This window comes from Papaver somniferum, chromosome 6, assembly GCF_003573695.1.
Source record: "Papaver somniferum cultivar HN1 chromosome 6, ASM357369v1, whole genome shotgun sequence".
In the NCBI taxonomy this organism is placed as follows: Eukaryota; Viridiplantae; Streptophyta; class Magnoliopsida; order Ranunculales; family Papaveraceae; genus Papaver; species Papaver somniferum.
In genome coordinates, this window is record NC_039363.1 from 66691298 (window position 1) to 66713185 (window position 21888).

At 38.4% G+C, this 21888-nt stretch overlaps 1 long non-coding RNA gene across 1 annotated transcript; it reads left to right on the forward strand.

The window, feature by feature from the left end:
• Positions 1–399: 399 nt before the first annotated feature.
• LOC113285737 lies at positions 400–2147 on the forward strand. Its single transcript, XR_003328896.1, has 3 exons — positions 400–724; positions 868–1716; positions 1805–2147. It is a non-coding gene; the product is annotated as an uncharacterized LOC113285737 (long non-coding RNA).
• Positions 2148–21888: the final 19741 nt, after the last annotated feature.

A 21888-nucleotide genomic window follows, 5' to 3' on the forward strand; every position in this document is an offset into this window, starting at 1 on the left:
GATATATAGAATTATAGATGGATAGGTTATTGCTTTGTCAAAAGTTAGATACGTCGGGTACATTTGCTAACATAAGCTCTTTAATCTTTGTCCCAAATAAACACGCAAGTACATCTATATATAATTATACATTTAACAACTTCTATTTTTTCCGAATACGGTCTTACATAAAATAACCAAATAGAGAATAATAGTTCTAAAGTTCTTGTTGGACCAACCATGTAAAGAAAGCATTAATAGAGCACCAAATTATTTACCACATGTATAAAGATTAAGAGCTTACACTACGATCCATTGTCCAGCTCCAAGGGAGGCAAGAAGACCCAACGTTTGGTGAAGTCCAACTACTTATAACAATTTACATTCACTCTCATGTTCACCCCACTTGGCTTTCGAAGTCCCAAAATCAAAGCCCAACTACTTAGTTTTTTCACTTGGCAGTACCTACATCTCTTCTCTGAAAAAATCCAAAGCCTCCATAGACAAAACACTTTCAGATCGTATATGGTGCCAGTTGCAGGTGTACTGTCAAGAGGTATAGCCGAAGTCTTCAAATAAGCATTAGAATCTCTATTAAGGACCGAGGCACCATGATATGTAACAACAACTTCACTAACAATAAGATAGGCTGAAGCTGACTGTCCCGGACTTCCGAATTTTCAGTGGTCTGAATTCTTTTGCCTTGCTTGATTTATAAAGTAGTTGAGACGAACATCACAAAGAGGTAATTTTCTTTACAACCATGTTCTTATGATTATTCCGTGATTCGTTAAATTTTTGTGTCACCTATTGCTAAAAATGGTGCTGATGAATAGGTTAAAAACTAAGTTTGTGTGTTATCTCACGTTGAAATACCTTATTATGTAGATCTGGTACTTCAGTCCTTGGCTTGGCTTCAAACCTGTGTAAAAAGACATGGTAATACATGAATTATCTTTAGCTTTGTTCCATTTTTTGAACTGCAGAAGCATAGAAGTGGCTCTATCAGACCAAACTAGAGGTTCTAGGTACATGGGTAGCTGTTGTAAATAACTTTAGACACTGTCCTTTCACGAAGCGTGGAACATTTAATGATAAGTGCCTGAAATACATCTTTTGAATTTCAATTTTTTATACTTTTCTTTACTATTTTCTCTTAAATTTTTGTATATTACGTTTCTTTTGCATTTTGTAGATATTTTGGAGTCATACAACATGAAAGAAGTCAAATATGAGCTTAATTCGTTACATGGCGATTTCAAGAGTCGACGGCGATAGAAGTAAAAGCTAAAAGTCTTCAAGACTGGGTCTTATGAGCATGCCCAAGGGCTTCCCAACCCAAAAAAGCGTGGCCAAAGGGGGTGATTCCCTCAAGGGTTCCCTAGTATGCGGGAATCCCATCGGGAAGACTCCGGGAACGGCTAATGGTTATCCGTTTCCAAAATGCAGAAAACGGTCATCCATTAACCGTTCTTGTTAAGATACTGCAATCATAGTTGCATGGAATGCGGTAATGAAAGCTCTGGTTACTGTTGATGCTGTAGCACCATCCTATAACTTCTGGGAGCTGGTTTATTCTCATTTTCTTCAAAACTTTTTGAATCCAAACCAAAGATCAAAGCAAGCTTTAAGATACAGGGTTGGTAGATAAAAAGAGATGTGAAAACTTATGTTATCATCCAAGCTACGCTATTAAGAGACTTGCCACCGGTATTCATTACAGCGCAAATGACGGTCGTAAGTAAATATAATTTTAAAAGATGTTTTAATTTTATGAATAATAAAATTACGTACACTAATTTGAGTATATTTTTACTCCGTGTAGGAAACAATGGCGAAAGCAAGGTTTCGTGAAACGCATGGACGCAATTTTAGGTTTTACGAATGTTACCTCCTTATGAAGGATGGAATGGTAGACTATAATCCAAGAAGGTTTTTTTGGGCACAGATAGAATCGTAAATACTTGTGATTTTCAGGTTTTGTTGGTAAACCTCTTGTAAACCATCCCGAGACACCACTCGGTCGGTAGGGACACCTGCAGGTTTAAAGGCTTGTTCCACGTGCTAAGTGCATCCGAGATACCTACGACAGTGACCTAATAAGAGTTAAATTGGCTCAATGTACTATCTTGTATTTTAGTTTTAAATTAATGAAATAAGTTAAATTATTTTTTAGTCCACTAAACATAAAACTCCACGTTTCATCCCCTTCAATTACGCCACTTCAATTGCTCCACTACACTCAGCCTTACGCTAGACGGGTAGATTCTTGCTGAGGTTAAATGTTGTATTTTGTTTGTAGAATATGGTAGTTATAGTGTACGCATGTATTTGGTAAGTTGTATTTAGTTTGTAATATATGTAACTATAAATGACAAAGATGTGTAAACAGTCTTATTTTATTTGGGTACTTAAACTATGTAGTACATTAAATGAAAATTACTGGAAATTAAACCTAACTCACTGTCGCAGGCAACGCGACTGCACTTAGTCGGTGCAGCAACCCTTTAAACCTTTAGGCGTCCCTAACGGCCGAGTTTAGTCTCGGTAGGGTTTTCTATAGATGTACCCATAAAATCTATAGTGTTGGAGCAGCCGAACTAATCTTCGTCATCATCTTGACCCTCTTCACAGCATAATATATCGGGATCGTATTCTTTAGGCAACCTCTGCTTCAGGATTAAATAACATTCGTATAATTGGAATGCTTTACCGGTTGCATCTTCGTATTTATGTTTCGAATGAAGTTCCTATATTATACAACAAAATATTAAAATTGTGTTATGAAAATTTAAGATGTTAGTCCAAAATTAGTACACTTACACATTCGTCCATTGTCCATCTAATGTAGTATTAATTTTGCGGTAAATAAGAATTCGTTTCTCGGACTTGAAAGATTTTTAAAACAAAAATATATACAAAATTTGTCACAGGATCAAGAGATACTAGGACTCAGGATTCCACCAATTCTTATACTCATGCGAATCAACTTTAATTCTAGACAATTATAGCTTATAATGATAACAAATATCGACTCTTTTCTTTGCGAAAAATAGATTTTGTAAAGTATTAGATGTAAATCATAAGCATGATGCATCAAGAGTTCCTAGACTAAGCATACATCATCAGATAAAATCACAAATAATCAAGAAAAATCATAAATCAACTCATAATAGTGCAAATAGTCATAAAAGAATTAAATAGAATTACTCATGCATAAAGAATGGTTTCCTCCATCATCCCAGTAATGGGGTTTATCTATTCATAATAATCATGTTCTAAAAATATATATTTGATGCTCAAAATATGATTAAAGGAGTCAAAAGTTATAAAACAATGATTCTAAGACTCACATAAGGCGTCCAGAAAGAAACGATAGAACTAAACTGTTGTAAACGAACGATAGAACCTGAGCGCTGTAAACAACGAAACTTCCTTTCCGCTGCTGGAACTGTTGAAGAATGACTGTCTTTAAGTGTCTTTTCTTCGTGTTCTTGAAGCTTTTTAATGGCAGCAGCAGCAGCAGGTGAACCTTGCTGCTGGTTCCATTTTCTCGCTCCTCCTAGCTCTGGATCGATCCCAAACTCTTGATAACCCTCTATCAGTTCCCAAGGGTCCCTTTTATACCCAACAGGCGCAACGAATCACTCGCAATAACTCCACATAATCCTCCATTACTCGGAAAATATTTTTTTCCATTTTCTTCACTGTCAGCCGAGATATGATCTTCTCCATCCCCTCTGCCTGCGCATATGAGCTGTAATACTTCCATAGTTGCATAAACACTTAAGAAGATCAGATATCTTCCCCATTTAGTCCACAAAACTTCCCAAAAATTCCTCTCACAGAGAACTCGAGCGTATCTCCCCTGTTTAACTCTCGATTGAAAGTTAGCGGATTCTAGCCAAATTTAACTCATTCCAACGCTCAGAATAATCTTTTGATACTTAATAGATATGACCCAATTAATTCCATCCATTTAGTCTCTCCACAAATCCATCGAAAATAAATTTGAAAATCTGCCAGGGAGAGAATATATTTTCCCGCCAAAACCATTATTTGAATTTTTTGTTTCCCGCCAAAATTGTTCTTGATGTTTTGATTAATTGGTGATTATCCAGCCAATTCTAACTGAATTCGATCATACCACTATCTCTGTTTAGCTCAATGGTAGATACCCAATGATTTTTAGTTGTTTAGTCTCACTATAAGACCTCCAAAATCCTAACCCTAATTTGACAGCACTATTCACCCATTTTCCCTCCAAAATTCAAATATTTGAAATGTTGAAGATGGTGTCCCCCTAATCCAGTTTGGGTGTCCCTTTAGCAATTTGGGCCGAAATAGTAATTTTGGGTGGAAATAATAATTTTTCTGGGTTCTTCCAGGACATTTCTGGGATGTTTCCGGTGCACTTCTGGGGTACTTCCGGTGCGCTATCAACGGAGCTCCAAATGCCGCATTTTAAACCAATTTCGCCTCAAAAGATTATTTTTCCAAAAACACCTATAAATAAATAAAACACCATAATAAGTATAAAAATGGGCACTAACAGTATATACAAATGAGATACATTATACACATAAATGCGTCTATCACCATCCAACAAGCACGTTTCTTAAAAGTGGAACCAAAAAACTTATGTACAACTTAACCTTTCTCTTAATATTTGGAACCCGGTTTTGTAAAACTCTAGATGTTCTCTGGTGTGGGTTTCCGTTCCTAACCGTCAAATATAGAACCACAAGCTCCCATAAATTGACCCCTGAAACAATATTTCTTGTTTCTCCTTCAGCAACAAAGACATTAATCCAATACTGGATGACAGCTGCATCTTCAAGAGGGGTGAATCTGGCGACCATGACTACTAAAATAATAAAAGTAGGTGCTGAGAGCTGAAGAGAAGATATATCTAGAATAAATAAGATGTTGATAATTTGGTTGTGTTGTTATGGTATAGATAAACATTATTTATAGTACATTGGCTGTCTTTTTGGTATCTCAATTTTTAAATCTTCCTACTGTTATTGGGGTCTAGTGTAGTCACTTTGTTTACTGATGCATGTATGTCGGCTCGAGTTTTCTTATCACCAGTTGTCGGTTTAGTCATACCACTCATAAATTTATAAAACTATTTGCGAATCTGCATATTAGTTTTCTTATCACCAGTCGTCGGTTTAGTCATACCACTCACAAATTTATAAAACTATTTGGGAATCTGTAGGCGAGTTTTCTAATCACCAGTTGTCAGTTTTGTTGGTTCACTCATTAATTTATTAAAGATTCGGAAATTGAGTTGAAAAATTAATATACTTTTCATCTTTCGACATATCAACTCACATCAATTATTTCGACTTATCTGTTCTTGATTTTATTTTCATTCACTTTTATACGTGTCCATCTAGTATTCTAGTCAAGTGCAACTTGAGCATTGTCATAATGTATTTGGATTTTTTGAATCTTCGGTATGTTTTGTCGTGACCTATTTGGTCGACTAATTTTCCAAATAAAGACATGTACTTGTCTTAAGACTCATCGAATCACAAATAGTATGGTAAACATTTTTTACTTTTCTATAAAATACCCAAATTGGATCACAAATACCATACCCTCATTCCATATGCAAGTTTTGTAAGAAAAAATTCTAGTAAGTTTTATAAGAAAATATTCGTGATGAGATTTAGTAATGAAGAAGATGTCGGTGTTGTGGAAGCATGGATTTTATAAACTAATCGAGCCACAATCCCCGGAGAAGTCAATGAATCAACCGAATTTTGGAACCGCGTTTTCCAAAATGTTGAAGATATTACCGGAAACGACAATATAAGAACAAAGAAGTCAGTACAAACGGATTCAACCTAATTAATACTGAAATCCAAACCTTTATTACTATTCTGTTTGATATCAATTTGAAGCATGCATCATTGTCATACAAAGTTCGAGTAAGGATATAATAAAAACTAGTTAGTAAGTTGATTAACTATTTACTCTAATGTCAAATGTTTTATGTTAAGTTATCATGTTAATGTTTTCTTTTTGTTTTTCAGAAAATGAAAGCTCGGATCGAGTACCGTGAAGACAAGAAGAAACCTTTTAATTCGATGCATTGTATGAGCAATTGAAAGATGTTGTACCTTGTTATAATCTTGAATGAATATATCAGTGCGAACATGTTTTTTAATAAGTTGAATAGTTTTAAATTCAAAAATCAAATGGATACAATAAGATTAAAGTAAACAAACACTCTAATTAAATAAAAGCATCTCGAAATTAAAATCACAACTAATTAACAATACCATTAATTAACTAATAATCTGGACAACTAATTAACCATTAAACAAGACAACTAATAACCAAGAAAACCAACAAACCATATTAAGCAAGTAAATTAAATAACTAATTGCGAGGATCGTATCCCAACCGGATACATATTTCCTCCTGCATCTTTGTTACTGCATATTTCTTCCATTCAGGAATCCTTTCCACATATGTTAATAATGTTTCCATATCTTTATGCCTAATGGCCATTTCTTCATTGTGGGCTTTTTTCTCTCTAGCCAAGGTATCCCTTGTCCCATTTTCAACTACTTGGCGCATTAACTCATTTTCAGCTAATTTTCCTTCATGTTTCACTGCATCATTCTTCTCAAAATACTGAATCATGTTGTTCCAGCCTCGTTCTGCAACTTTAGCCATGGAATTTTCCATCTTAGCCTTGTCTCTGCTAAGTCCCCTGGCTTTATCTTTTGCAAAAAAACGTGTTTGTGTTGGGGTTTGGGTTTCCGTTGTTGTATCTGTGACATCACCATCTTCACTTTCTACAACAGCCATAGGAATCAGGGTGGACCGACTAGGTTCACCATGATGGGACCTTAAATTCTCCGGGTCACAACCTTCAAAAACCGCGCCATGTTTCCAGGGTTTTCCTCCTCCTCCTTCAACAAACTTCATTCTTGATTCTACGTACTGCAGACATGTATTGGGAAAGTGTCAATGAAGTACATCACTGAATTGATATTATCATATGAAATGAAATTAAAATTAATAATCTTGTGTGTATCAGGAAACTTACTATTTTTTGATAAGTCCATCCACTCGGCGGGTTCCTGAGAAAAGCCGCCACTATTGCAGCAAATCTTCTGCAATCTGATTTGATGGCACTCATTCGGTTTTGAAGCGCTTTCCGAGTCCGGTTTGTACGAGTGCCAAAAGTATGGTGGTATTCCTGTTCGATTTTATCCCAGTAAGTTTCAGAATCTTGATACCTCCCGACTACTGAATCCGTTGCAAACATAACATAAGCCTTTACAATTGCCAAATCTTCTGCTCGTGTAAAATTAACCATTATGTTTTGGAACAAGTACAATAAATCTAACCAAAATATAAAATAATTGCAAACAGATATATGAATTTTAAGTGATTTTCAGGTGAATGTAGGTTTATGTTGGCTAGAATTGGATTGGTGTGAATTTTTTGTTACCAAAAATTACACATATATAAGGAGTTTTAAAAAAAGTAACCGTTGGACTAAAACGGCTTATGATAATCCGTTTTTGATTTTTGTCCGCTGGATGATGCATGTCATTGAAGATTTAACGGACAAGAAATATAAAGGCTAACAATCAACCGTTTAAACGGTTTATAGTAACCCGTTTTACTTTCTTTACCGTTAGATCTTCAACGGTCTCGTTAATCTAACGATAACCTGGAAGAACGGCTAACAATTAACCGTTTCTCTCAAACCTTCAGACTCCAAACCCTGTATATATATCCCAGAGGCTGCGTTTTAGTTCACTACCATCAAATATAAATCAAAATTTTCACCACTCAAGTTTTAAAGTTCGATTTATCAAATTTTTTGGTTTACATTTTATTAATTTCTGTTTGTTTGTAGAAAATATAATGGTTTTGTTTAGCCAACAAGAAGATCTTAAACTTGTGAGAAGCTTTTGCAATGTAGTAGATCGACCAGATTTTTTGGATATGCCTGCTGAAACTTTTTGGATTGATATGTCGGTCGAGTTTCATTCTGGAGGAGGTGTGACCCAAAGATCCGTGAATGCTCTACGGTGTCGCCTAGCTTTCCTTAAGATGAATTGCAGGGTTTTTTGGAATTGTCTACGCGAAGCAGGTAATGACGTACATTTAGCCAGAATTAAGTTTACTGCGGAAGGAAGGGGAACATTTCGTCACTCAAGCGTTAACGATATATTTGGAGTGCATTTGAATATCAATCCAGAACATATCTTATAATCTACCCAGTTATTTAGAGAATATAATATGCTTATTTTATAGGTTATCTTATTGTTGTGTGTTTCTATGTTGTGTTATTTAACAAATATAATGTATTTTCTTTTTTCCTGTAAATGTAATGTGCTTTTTTTTCCCTGCAAATTTAATGTTTTTCATATTACCTCCAAATGTAATGTTTTTAATATTTTCCTGCAAATGTATTGTTTTTCTTAACTTAAATTTGAATTTGTAGTAACCATGTCTCACCGCACACATAAATAAAAGAACATATAATAAAATCATTCTAAATCGGAGCCCAAAAAAACTTGTCCTGGGTCGTAATGGTCTTGATCAATATCAACCTCGTCTGTGTCTTCTCCCGAATCCAGCTCGTTGTCTATCGTATCTCCAGGAATTTCACCATCCCTTAGACCTTGACCATGTCGTTCCCATATATGAGCTGCAAGATCCGTACGAAGTCTCTCCTGGAGAACTGGGTTTTGTAATGCCTCGTTTGTCTGCCTCAAATATCCGACTATAGGTGCACGAGGTGGGTCTGGCACATACTTCACTCTGGGTCATGATATTCATCCTCTACAACAATATTATGCAATATCAAGCAGGTTCTCATGATCGATTTCATATCTTGCTTTTCCCAGTAGTTACATCTATGGTAAAGGATCCTAAATTTACTTTGCAGTGTCCCAAATGCCCGTTCCACATCTTTCCTATTTGCCATTTTATATTTGTTAAATAACTCGAGAATTGGAATACCACTGGGTGCACCATAAGCTTGGACTAACACAGAGTAACTCTTATAAATTCCATCCACTAAATAATACCCCTGCATGTACTGGTTCCCATTGATAGTAAAATGACAAGGTGGTGCAATACCATTGAGATTGTCATCAAACAAATTAGAGGACTTCAAAACATTAAGATCATTGCTTGATCCACCCACTCCAAAATACCCACGCCAAAACCACCTATCGTATGAAGCAACCGCCTCAATAACACAGGTGGGATAACTTTTGTGGCCAGTGTGTGTTCCCGCCTCGTCTTGCGGACACACCCTCCAACCCCAATGCATACAGTCCAGGATACCAAGCATTGCTGGAAAGCCTCTAGCTGTGTTTTCCTTCATCGGCCACTTTACGTCATTCACAGTTGTACGTCTCATGTATTCCGCATTAAACCCAAACATAATTGCATCACAAAACTTCTTAATCTAATAGTAAATAGTAGAAGCAGCCATACAGGTATAATCATCAATGCTATCGGGTGGGATACCTTTACAAGGACACTTCATAACGGCATACATTTTCATGTGTGGGCTATGACCTGGAATTCTTGCAGCGTCTTTTCTTTTTCGAAAGTCGGGGTCAACCTCACATTTTTTGTGCATAATTTTTAAGAAAATGGGTCGATACATACCTAAACGGCCATGGAACTTTTTCGGTCCCCAAGTGCAACCATCATTGAAATAATCCTACATCAACCTTGCTTCCGCTTCAGCGCGATTTCTATTGATTGATTCTCTCTTCGTCACTTGGATTGGAACGGGTTGATGCAAATTATGAGTATGTTGCAGCATACATTGATATAGCATTAGAATATTTTGCTTTGTATCTTCGTCATCTGAATCATCGGCAAGAGGAACCCCCAATTTGATTGACGTATATCTCCTTAAAGACATTCTTCAATCAACAACAACACCGGAGTGACAATAGAATGGTGTCAAAATTGACATCTAACAAACTTAACACAAGCATTCAAGTAATATTCACATTTGCAAATGAATTCCAACTATAGTGCAGCATTTTATGACCATGATAATATCTATAACGTGTAAATTACATATACAATTAGACATACAATCTAAATTACATCATTTTCAATCACATCAAATCATATAACTTGTAAATAACCTATAGATTTAGACATACTAAGTGAAGTCCCTAAATTTAACAATCTTAAACAAATTCAAGTCCTCACATGGTCGTAAAACTAATTGAATTTATGTTATTCATCCAATAATTAATGAAAATCTTTTGAATTGAAAAACCATTACAAAAAATTAGGTTTTTAAGTTTATTGGATTACCTTTGATTATTGATATGATTAACCTCCTCAAAAATAACCCCCACTCTCAATAAGGGATTCCTCAACAAACCCAAACCTGAAATTGTGTAGGTGATTTTTAGTTATTTTGGTTGAGAAGAGAAAGAAAAGGGGGGGGGGGGGGGGGGGGGGGGGGGGGGGGTGGGGGGGTTTAGTTATTTTCCCTTTTGGCTAAATAAGGGAACGGCTAATGGTTATCTGGTTCAATCGATTTTGACCGGTCAAGATAAAGAGAACGGTTAACCATTAACCGTTTCCTCTAAAACGGACAATTAGTGACCGTTATATGAAGAACGGCTGATCAATATCCGTTTTTTTCTCTTAAAACGGCTAACCGTTAACCGTTCCCGGAAGTCTCTGAGAAAAACCGCAAGACACAGGCCCTTTCCAGGCTCTGGGAAAAAAAGCAAGACACAGGCCCTTCTCTGGGAAGTGGCTGGGAAGCACCACTAGACCCAGTCTAATGCGTCAAAAATAGATTGTTACCGGAGGCAAATACTGTAAGCAGCTTCAGAGTTATAAAAGCAGACTACAGTTCTCTACGGGCCACCTGCTTCTACTTTGCTTCAGAACTACAGAAGTTGGTCGAGATTTTTATAATTCAATGTTCCCGTTCCAGCTCAATCATGAAGACCACCTCTGCACCAAGTCCTTCTCGCCGGAAAGCTTGATGTCACGATGGCTCATCAGTTGACGCTAAGGAAGATTTGCGGACAGAAACTAAGAAGCTTTGTCATAGTCTGAGTTTGAATATCATGCGAAAAATCAGTCGAGAACAACAAGGAGCTGTTGCCGTTGAACTGGGGGATGAACTGAGTTGTTTGGAGTGGTATTTCAGAAGTTCAATGAGAATTAGAAAATGGGTTTGAGATGAAGTTGCAATTTTGGCAGCAAGATGGAGCGAGTTTGTATGAATTGAACCAAGACTGAGTTGAGCTGCTGCCGTTGGTCTTTATGGCTGAATGGCTGATTCTGAGTAATGAGATTACAATGATAATTTGTGAATGAATGTTTGTCTTATATGAATGCAGGGAAGGAGTTTTGTGTGACCTCCATTATACAGCCAGTATGCAGCCATTATCAGATTGCCAGAGGCACAAAATGTGTTCGCGAAAATGCCTGAGCGGAAAGTTCTTCCCAAATTCAAGTTCAGTTGCCATGAGTCTCTTGAACCAGCATTGCTGACATCTAGATAATAGTTCTGGTGGACATTTTCCGAGGATTAGAACAGGCACTCGAAGCCAATATAGAAACTAAGCTTGGGTATGAATTGTTGTGGCTTTAGGGTCAAGTTCAAGACTCAATTTAGAAATTCAGAGATACACAGCACCTTGGGTAGAATTTTGAGTAGGTTCTGGGTTTGTTTTGGCAGCGAGACATCATCAAGGAAGTACCAGTTGGAGCTGCATTCAACTACATCAGTTCAGCAGCAGTTCTTAATTTTCGACGAATTAAGTCTATGCTGCTGGTTAAGCCATGGGTCAGGTGGGATGTGCACCAGGGATATTTGGCAATGGCTAGGACTGACTCAGGAGTTGAAATAGGCATGGAAATAATGGCCGAAAAGACAGTGAAGACTTGGCCGGAAATTCAGTGGAAAATAGTTGTTGTGGCTGGTGTTTAGGTTAATGAATGGTTCAGATTGAAGACAGGACTTGGAAGTTGCGAATAAATAGAAGTTGGGTCAGTAAAAACAACCAAGAAGAAGTAACTTTGCCGATAGTTTTGCTTGTTGGGGCTGTTTAGGTCACGAGTTTACAGGAATAAGAAGCTATAAAAGGAGGAGAAGAAAGCTACAAGAATTATCATACCCCTCTCATCACTGCCGCATCACCAACAGGGAGGAGCTCTCTGCTCCTCTCCAACGATCACCACCTGCATATACATCCATCCTACATAATCACTTGCATCTCCATCAGGTCCATTCCACCTCACCTGCATCCAAACAGTTCACCCACATCCACCAGTTCTCAGCCATCTGCATCTCATACATATCCATCTCCACCAGCATACGACCACTGCAGTTGTATCTCCACCTGCATACCATCAGCACCAGTTCCATACCAAGCTACAGCAGGACCTGGATCTGACGATCACAACACCATCACCAGCATACAGGCAGCAGGGAGCACAGGCAATACAGCGCAAGGCAGCAGCAGTTCGTATACGCCACCACCACTCCATTATCAACAGGCCATACCTTCGCCAACACCATCAGTCCATATTCAACATCCACCTGCAGCTGCTGTTTGGTTTTGCATTTCTGTTTTCTTAATTGCTTCTTTGTTTGCCATGAACTCCAGTATCTAATTGCATTTGATAAGGGATGATTTCGACGTCTGAACATGATTCACAATTGATATTTAAAAGAGCATGTTTTCTTGCAATTTGTCTTGTTATTGCTTATTCTCTACCGTACTAATAGTGATTATATGAATTATTTCTCAATCGTTTAAGTTGCAAATTGAATGGTTGCTTGATATTTCTATTGCTAGTTAAGACCTCTTCGACCCGTAATTGTTTAGAGAATCTTGACACAAGTAGTGATACGTGGATATTGATGATGGGATTTGTTAAATATTCATGTGTAGAAATTGACACCAGTAGATGAGTCGAGCCTATGTATTTGTCACTAGGAATAGCCTATCTCAAAGAACTTAAAGCATTTGTTTAAGTCACACCTAGAGAGCGTACTTATAGGAAACTTGGCAAGTAGAATCCGGTAGTCGAGCGCTTTCGTGTCCGGTGAATTCATGAGATTACAGAATATTTGAGCTAACTAAATATTCTAGGGTTATTATTAACAAGGTACTTTGCAGAAACATAGCTATATCAATAAGATTCATGTTCTGTGACTGAGAAATAGTCTTTGATCATTATCATCCTCATTGTTTGCATTCATTTGTTCTTGCATTATTCTATTCAGAAATTGAATTGACAACTTTTTCTCAACTCTCCCTTGGGACGAACATGCTTATCCGCATACTACTAGTTAGTGTAAGAGAAGTAAGGAATTTATTTTTGCGAGTTCGACACCTCGTCAAAATTGGCGCCGCTGCCGGGGAGCAGTCGGTAGTTTGAGTTGTTATTTAATTTTCTGTTTTTGCATATAGTTTTTATCTTTTTAGCTTGTACTATTTTATCTTTTGAGAATCTTATTTTTCAGGTACAATAAATCACTTGTTTTGCGTGTGCACAATTGGGAATAAGAGGTAAGTCTCTAAACGAGTTGTGTGCATAAAAAAAAATTCGTGATGAATCCTTTTGGGAACAATATATATGGTTCACAATACCAAGCATACTATGGTAATAATTCTGATTTTCAATCTCACTCTTACAATAACTTCCAACCATATGTGAGATACAACCAAAACCAATCTTTTGGCTACGATGACTATTCTACAAGACCTTGTGATTATTCTCATACATCGCAGCAACCTTTTGGTGGTTATGTAAGTGGACAATCACAAGGATGGGGGGATAGTTATACTTCTCATACGTTCCAATCTAGTTTCTTGCAGATGCCTAATGATTTCATGGATTTGCGACGTACATGGAGTCAGATTAACTCAACTCCCAACGTGCCGAGTTTCGTACCAAGTGAAACAAATGATAGTGTATTTAGACCTGTTCCGGATCGTACTTATGATCCTTCACCCATTCAAAGGGAAGATACATGGTCTAGAGAACCTATTGTGAATAGTAGCGGAAAACGTGTTAACATAAAGAAACTCTTTAGACAATATGAGTAGTTGGAAGAAGAGGGAGCAACAGAAGAGACTCTTCAAGCAATTTCTAGGGCCATACATATGGAGGTTAACCGCCATGTTGATAATGGAGAAGAGCCCCAAGAAAAAGATTCCGAGGATGATGAACCCTTGGAAAGTGTTGATAATTATGGTGCTACTAGCTCAACTCATGATCATAATGATCATTCTCCTATTCAATAGGAAGAAGTTGAGTCTAGAAACACTACAATTATTGATGGTAAGACTTATGTTGTATATGAGAGCGATGATGATTATGACTTCTTTGTGCACTGTACCCCAAATTCAGAGATCATCGATACTTTGAATGAGAAGTCAACTTGTGAAGAACGTAAGGATTACGATAATTTGCTTATGGAAGATCCTGATTTCTTTTCCGATGAGGAGGACTTGGTTATAGAAACCAATGAATGTCTTGCCAAGAGTTCGAGTGAGAAAGATGATACTTGTGATGTAAGAATGGAAGTGTCCAGCAGTATCGAGGATCCCGAAATACAAGAGATTTCGCAAGGTTTGTCTAACCCTTTACATGAATCTCTATCTAATGATGATCCTCCCAAACTTTAAGTAGCTTCTCATAGAGTTGTTAACCCGACTTTTAGGAAAATACCTCATTTGGGGATGGAATTATATGCTTCTAAAGTTCTTTCTGAATTTCTTGCCTCCAAGTATCCACCATATGTGTTTGAGTCTAACACCATGCAGGTTTGCCAAGAGGAAAGAATAGAAGTACCTTCCACTTATGTTTTGTATACACTTCCTAGTGTAGAAAAGACTAAGTGTGGGGGTGACTTTCGTGGGATGATAGTTTCATTTCTCCCACCATTTGCTAACATTCTTGTGAAGCTTTTGCAATATATGCAGATTGTTTTGTGGGAGGATCCTCAAATTTTCAGATTTTTGATATATGGGGAGTCTATTTTGAATGTTTCTCGTATGCGTCAATCAGGTGCACAATTCCAATTCTTACTTCCTTGTCTTTTTCAAGTATTCCTCTTATTATTTTTGCAATGGTTTGAAACATTGAGGACAATGTTTGATTTAAGTGTGGGGGTATAATAAACAAAAATTGACTTATACAATACTCAAACTTTTAGAGATTTTTGAACAATTAGAATAAACACTAGCCTTTCTAAGTATATGTAATTTTTTCTTGACGATGAGGTATATATTAGCTGAGTCGGGATTGGATGCCAACTAAATAGCTTGTTTAGTGTTTATCCTCTATTGTTCAGAAATAGCTATGAGTTGGGGTATCAGTTTATGTAATTTGTATATAATTTGTAGAGTTTGTTTAGCTAAAAAAATTAAAAATTAAAAATTAAAAATTTGCATGATAAACTTCAAAATCTAGAAACTTGTGCCTTCAGGATGACACTAAACAATATAAGTGGATGGAACCATCTTGGTTACATGAGTTGAGGAACCCATTAACTAAAAGGACATAGCTCAGGTGGTAGAAATTACATGATAATTGTTACCATATCTCGGAATCGTCACCATATTACTTTCTGTTTTTATTTTTGCAAACTTTTTGTTTCTCTAAGTGATTTGGTGGGTCACTAACATCGACTTGTTATTACTGCTAGGATGAAATAGAGTGATTGAGTTACTAAAAAAAAGGACCAGACCAATTAGACCAATCGGAGTATAAATTACATGGAAAAAAAATGAAAGAAAAAGACACTTGGATAGCAATATGTGTGTGTTCTCCTTGTCTCCGTCTCCTAAACAAGCGTGGAATACAGGATCCAAGGGAATTACCATGTAATATGCTGACAAGAAGCATGCACTTGGATTCAAAACATCTAATCATGTTGTCAATTCGAAGAAAAAAAATGAAAAAAAAAAGTGAAAAAAGAAAAAGAAAAAAAAAAGTTATTATTATTATTGTTCAATTAATAAATCGACCGTTGGTTCCCTTGTATTTGTCAATCGAGTTGATCTAGAATTAGGATTATCGACCACTGGTTCCCTTGTATATGCCAACTGAGTTGATATTAGAATTCAGACCAGTAGCTCAATCCATTAGGTCATAGGTTAATAATCTTGGCAGTGACCCTCAGAAAGATATGGGAAACACCGTTCACTTTAGTCAACATCACAACCATCTATCTCTATATCCATCTTCTTAATCTATTCATGTGTGATTGTGGTTTGTTCAACTTTCTGAGTAGAGCTTTGTTTACTTGTATATGAATTGGATTTGCATCAAGGTACCTCCTCCTGTAGTCATTTTGGATTCGTTCATAGACTTTTCACAGGTAGTTGAAATTTAGAGTAAAAGATTTTGTAGGTATATCTCTTGTAAACCTTCACGAGACTATAACTCGTCCACTAGGGACACCTAGAGGTTTAAAGTCTTGTTATTTATGCTAAGAGTAACAGTAGCCTCGATGAAACGGAGTTGCTGTATTTTAGTTTTGTGTTGTTTGCTCGAGGACTAGCAAAGACTAAGTGTGGGAATTTGATAAGTGCCTAAAATACATCTTTTGAATGTCAATTTCTTATACTTTTTTTTACTATTTTCTCTTGTATTTTTGTATATTACGTTTCTTTTGCATTTTGTAGGTATTTGGAGTCATACAACATGAAAGAAGTCAAATATGAGCTTAATTCGTTACTTGGCTATTTCAAGAGTCGACGGCGGTAGAAGTAAAAGCTAGAAGTCTTTAATGCGTCAAAAGTAGATTGTTACGGGAGGCAAATACTGAAAACAGCTTCAGAGTTACAAAAGCAGACTACAGTTCTCTACGGGCCACCTGCTTCTACTTTGCTTCAGAACTACAGAAGTTGGTCGAGATTTTTATAATTCAGTGTTCCCGTTCCATCTCAATCATGAATACCACCTCTGTACCAAGTCCTTCTCGCCGGCAAGCTTGAAATCACGATGGCTCATCAGTTGACGCTAAGGAAGATTTGCGGACAGAAACTAAGAAGCTTTATCATGGTCTGAGTTTGAATATCATGCGAAAAATCAGTCGAGAACAACAAGGAGTTGTTGCCTTTGAAATGGGGGATGAACTGAGTTGTTTGGAGTGGTATTTTAGAAGTTCAATGAGAATTAGAAAATGGGTTTGAGATGAAGTTGCAATTTTGGTAGCAAGATGGAGCGAGTTTGTATGAATTGAACCAAGACTGAGTTGAGCTGCTGCCATTGATCTTTATGGCTGAATGGGTGATTCTATGTAATGATATTACAATAATAATTTGTGAATGAATGTTTGGCTTGTATGAATGTAGGGAAGGAGTTTTGTGTGACCTCCATTATACATCCAGTATGCAGCCATTATCAGATTGCCAGAGGCACAGAACATGTTCGCGAAAATGCTTGAGTGGCAAGTTCTTCCCAAATTCAAGTTCAGTTGCCATGAGTCTCTTGAACCAGCATTGCTGACATCTAGATAATAGTTCTGGTGGACATTTTCCGAGGATTAGAACATGGACTCGAAGCCAATATAGAAACTAAGATTGGGTATGAATTGTTGTGGCTTTAGGGTCAAGATCAGGACTCAATTTAGAAATTTAGAAATTCAGAGATACACAACTGTTTGCACCCAAAATTACTTTTGGGCACGAAACACGATTAAATCGATTATTTGGTGTGTGCTTTGGATTAAGAGACAAATTGAAGAACAAATAAAGAGACACAGGTTTAACGTGGTTCGACATGGTTTGCCTACATCCACGGACAAATCCCCTAGGGGTGTGGTATTTTATTGATATTTAGAATTACAATGCTCTTTTCTTCTATTGGCTGCCCTCCCCTTTTCTGATTTCTGCTCCTCCCCCTTTATACCGTTGAATACATAATTTCAATATAAACTTAAATGGCATTAACTGCTCATTCATGCCTCCATGTTAAATTCTGCATGAAACTGCTTGCATGCATGCTGGAATCATCCCTATATGAAACTGCTGGAATTAATACTGCATGTCCAATTCTGTATGAAACTGCTGGAATTAACATTGCATGCCTCCATCTTCAATTCTGCATGAAACTGCTGGAATTAACTTTGCATGCCTCCATCTTCAATTTTGCATGAAACCGTTTGGATGCTTCTTTGAATAAATTCTGCATAAATAATGGCTGGCAGTATGGGTGGATGCTGGCTGGAAACACAACTGACAGCATGGGTAAAGACTGGCTGGCAGCACATCTGGCAGCATGGCTAGAAACTGGACGGCAGTGAGGCAGAGCACTTGGTTGGGGATTGGTTAGCATCAATGTTGGCAACAAGACTAAAACTTGGATGGAGGTGCGACGTGAAACCTGACTTTGACTGTTGTCCGAGTGTTGACTTTGACCATTGATCGGTCATTGTAATACTGGGCAGGATGGTGGGCTGCTTCGGTTGACTGGTGGCAGCTGAATAGTGTCCCAAAACATTATTCTGGCCCACTATGTGGTATTTTTACTCATGGTACAAACATCGCTCCCTCTTAACCTCCAACTTGTTGGGGGTTAAGAACATTTCATTTCCCTTGGTCAATGAAAAAATCGCCCTTAAGTATGGATTACTGCTGCTAAAGTGATTGGAAAACTTCTCTTGCTGTTTGCGGAAATCAAGACGCCCCCAAGTGTAAATTTCTGTTATTGAGGAGAAAGGAAAACTGCCTTCGTTGATTGTGGAACCGTAATCAAGTCGCCCCCAAGTGAGGCTATTGTGCTTGGAAGATCGGCGGGAAATAGTTAAGTATGAACCATCGTTGTATGCAAAAACAAGACTGAAGGCTGAACTGGTTTGTAACGGAAGCGTGATGCTAGAGTGGAGTGGTGTTGAAAGTGAGCTGTAACTGAATTGTGGTAGTTGCATAGAACTTGACTAGTAACTGTTGTTTGGAAAAACTGAGTTATATCTGACATCACTCGGCCGGAATCTGTGCGAGCTGTTGTTGTAAATGAAATTTGAATTGCAAAATGTCAGTAATTTCCGACCAAACTGGGTAGTATCAGCTGTTGGTATTAAGCTGTTGTCAATTACAGACTAAGCTGCGGTAGATGCGAGCGAAGGGGTGTGACCCTTTAGTAGTTTAGATGGTAACAGATTTTGCGTGTTGTTGGACCTCCAATAGTCTTGGCTATGCTACTAAATTTGACATTGATCTTTATATGTCTTCAATTGTTATATGAATCAGGATAACAACAGCGATGTCGACTAGATCACAATAGTTGTTGCTGCGGAACTGAATTGCAATGATTGCAGTAAACTGGACTGCGACAGCCACAAAAAAAAAACTGTCCTGTGCAGTAATGAGCAAAACCGAGTAGTAAAAGAATTGAGCAAAGCTAGTCTGCAGTAGTTGTGATCAGCTGGCCTGCAGGAGCTGCGAACATAGCTGGACTGCAACAGCTTCGATCAGCTGGACTGCAGCAGCGACGAGCAAAGTTGCATTACAGCAGCTGCGATCAGCTGGACTGCAGGAGCTGCGAACATATCTGGACTGCAGTAGCTTCGATCAGCTGGACTGCAGCATCTGCGAACATAGATGGATTGCAGTAGCTTCAATCAGCTGGACTGCAGCAGCAACGAGCAAAATTACACTGCTGCAGCTGCGATCAGCTGGACTGCAGGAGCTACGAACAAAGCTGGACTGCAGCAGTTGCGATCAACTGGACTGCAGCAGTTGCGATCAGCTGGACTGCAACGAGCAAAGCTGCACTACAGTAGCTGCGATCAGCTGGACTGCAGGAGATGCGAACATAGCTGGACTGCAGCAGCTTCGATCAGCTGGACTTCAGCAGCGACGAGCAAAGTTGCACTACATCAGCTGCGATCATCTCGACTGCAAGAGCTGCGAACATAGCTGGACTGCAGTAGCTTCGATCAGCTGGACTGCAGCAGCAACGAGCAAAATTACACTACAGCAGTAGCGATCAGCTGGACTGTAGGAGCTACGAACAGAGCTGGACTGCAGTAGCTGCGATTAGCTGGACTGCAGATGCAACGAGCAAAATTACACTGCAGCAGCTGCGATCAGCTGGACTGCAGGAGCTACGAACGGAGCTGGACTGCAACAGCAACGAGCAAAGATGCACTGCAGAAGCTGCGATCAGCTAGACTGCAGGAGATGCGAACATAGATGGATTGCAGCATCTTCGGTCAGCTGGAATGCAGTAGCGACGAGCAAAGTTTCACTGCAGGAACTGCGATCAGCTGGATTGTATGAGCTACGAACACGTCTGCAGCAACTGCGATCAGCTGGACTGCAGGAATCGCGAACATAGCTGGACTGCAGCAGCTTCGATCAGCTGGACTGCAACAGCAACGAGCAAAGCTGCACTGCAGTAGCTGCGATCAGCTGGACTGCAGGAGCTGCGAACATGACTGCAGCAGCTGTGATCAGCTGGACTGCAGGATTCGCGAACATAGCTGGACTGCAGCAGCTTCGATCAGCTGGACTGAACAGTTGCTGAAGAACTGGATAAAAACAGTTCGATAAACCTGAATGTAACAGGTACAAATAAAACCAAGACTGCATCAGTTGCGTCCGACTGAGTACAGAATTGATGAGCAAAACTGGACTGCATCAGTTGCGTCCAACCGAGTACAACAGTTGCTTTTGAACTGGATTACAACAGTTCGATCAACTTAGCTGTAGCAGTTTAACATTACTGATTGCAATAATTGCGTCAAAATATTAGGGTGTATGCTCGCCCCCTCTTAATCATGTAACTCGTTGGAGGATTAAGAAGTTTGGGTTACCTTTTGTTTCGATTTTCAGAAGCTGGACTTCGCATCACATTTACGTGCTACATAACTCGCCCCCAAGCGTGTGGAGTGTTACGCAACTTTCTTCAGAAGAGTTAATTTATACCATGAGGCGTTTCATATATCGCCCCCAAGTGATGGTTAGTCACGTTGAAGTGATATGCAACTCTCCCCCAAAAGATAGTGATTGTCATGATGCTCAATGCTCGCACAAATCTGCACTGCCTTACTGCATTTTGCTCGCACATGAAATTTGAAAGTTGTCTGCTATCCGGAATTCGCGCGGGGGGACAATCCTACTATTTCAGATGCGCGCATAATTGAAATGTGTGCATCTCCTCGTGAGAAAATGCTCGCCACATTGTAGTTGTCACATTGAATAAAAGTATGAATGATTATATGAAAAGATGCAAAAATATGTTAATTGTATACTTACCATATTAAAAGTGTAATTGCGACTTCGTTTATGAGGTGGTTAGGACGTCCACATGCTATGTTGATGTTTTCCAGCGAAGATGACTAGCGTAGTTGCCTTTGCGTCTCGGCTTGACTCAGTAATTAGATTTGTACGCGGGACTGGAATGCACCAGTTGAATCAAAACTGGATCGAAGACAGTTGCCATGGAACTGTATTTCGGCAGCTGCGATTATCTGAACTGTAACAGTTATAAGTAAACTGGACTGTAGCAGTTGCTGAGAAACTGAACTACAGAAGTTCGATCATATTGGACTAAAGCGGTTGTGAGGAAAACTGTACTGAAACAGTTTGAGGAAAACCGGACTACATCATTTCGGTAATTATACGAAAAAAAGGACTGTGGCAACTCGCTCCACTGGACCGTAGTTTTTGGTGAAGAACTGGACTACAACAGCTCGATCAACTATACTGTATCAATTATACAAAAATGGACTGCAGAAGTTCGATCAAATGGACTGTAGTATTTGCTGAGAAAATGGACTACAGCAGCTCGATCGACTGGACTGTAGCAGTTATGACCATCACCGAACATAAGTGTCTTGAGACTTGAAAATATACACAACAAGCAACAACTTTCCATGTTTTGGACTTAACTCGA